Below are 521 nucleotides of genomic sequence, written 5' to 3' on the forward strand. Positions count from 1 at the left end.
GTGGGGCAGTGCAACCCGAAGCGTGGGGCAGCGCAACCCAAAGCGTGGGGCAGCGCAACCCAAAGTGAGGTGCAGTGCAACCCGAAGTGTGGGGCAGTGCAACCCACAGCGTGGGGCAGTGCAACCCACAGCAATAGGCTTTGCAATCTGAAGAGAGGTGCACTGCAGTCCAAAGCAATGTGCATTGAATCCAAAATCGGTGGCACCGCAATCCAGAGCAAGGCCCGCTGCAGTCCAAAGCAAAGGGCACTGCAGTCCAAAGCAAGGCCCGCTGCAATCCACGGCAAGGCAGATTGCAAACCAAAGTACCAGGCACTGCAGTCCTGAGCAGGGAGCACCGCAATCCGCAACAAGGCCCGTGGCGATCGAAAGCAAGGGACATTGCAGACCACAGCAAGGCCCGTTGCCATCCAAAGCAGACGGCTTTGAAGTCCACAGTGAGGGGCATTGCAAACCACGGCGAGGGGCATTGCAGACCACGGCGAGGGGCATTGCAAACAAAAGCGAGGGGCACTGGAAAG

This window comes from Aptenodytes forsteri, unplaced genomic scaffold, assembly GCF_000699145.1.
Source record: "Aptenodytes forsteri isolate BGI_AS27 unplaced genomic scaffold, ASM69914v1 Scaffold999, whole genome shotgun sequence".
Classification (NCBI taxonomy): domain Eukaryota; kingdom Metazoa; phylum Chordata; class Aves; order Sphenisciformes; family Spheniscidae; genus Aptenodytes; species Aptenodytes forsteri.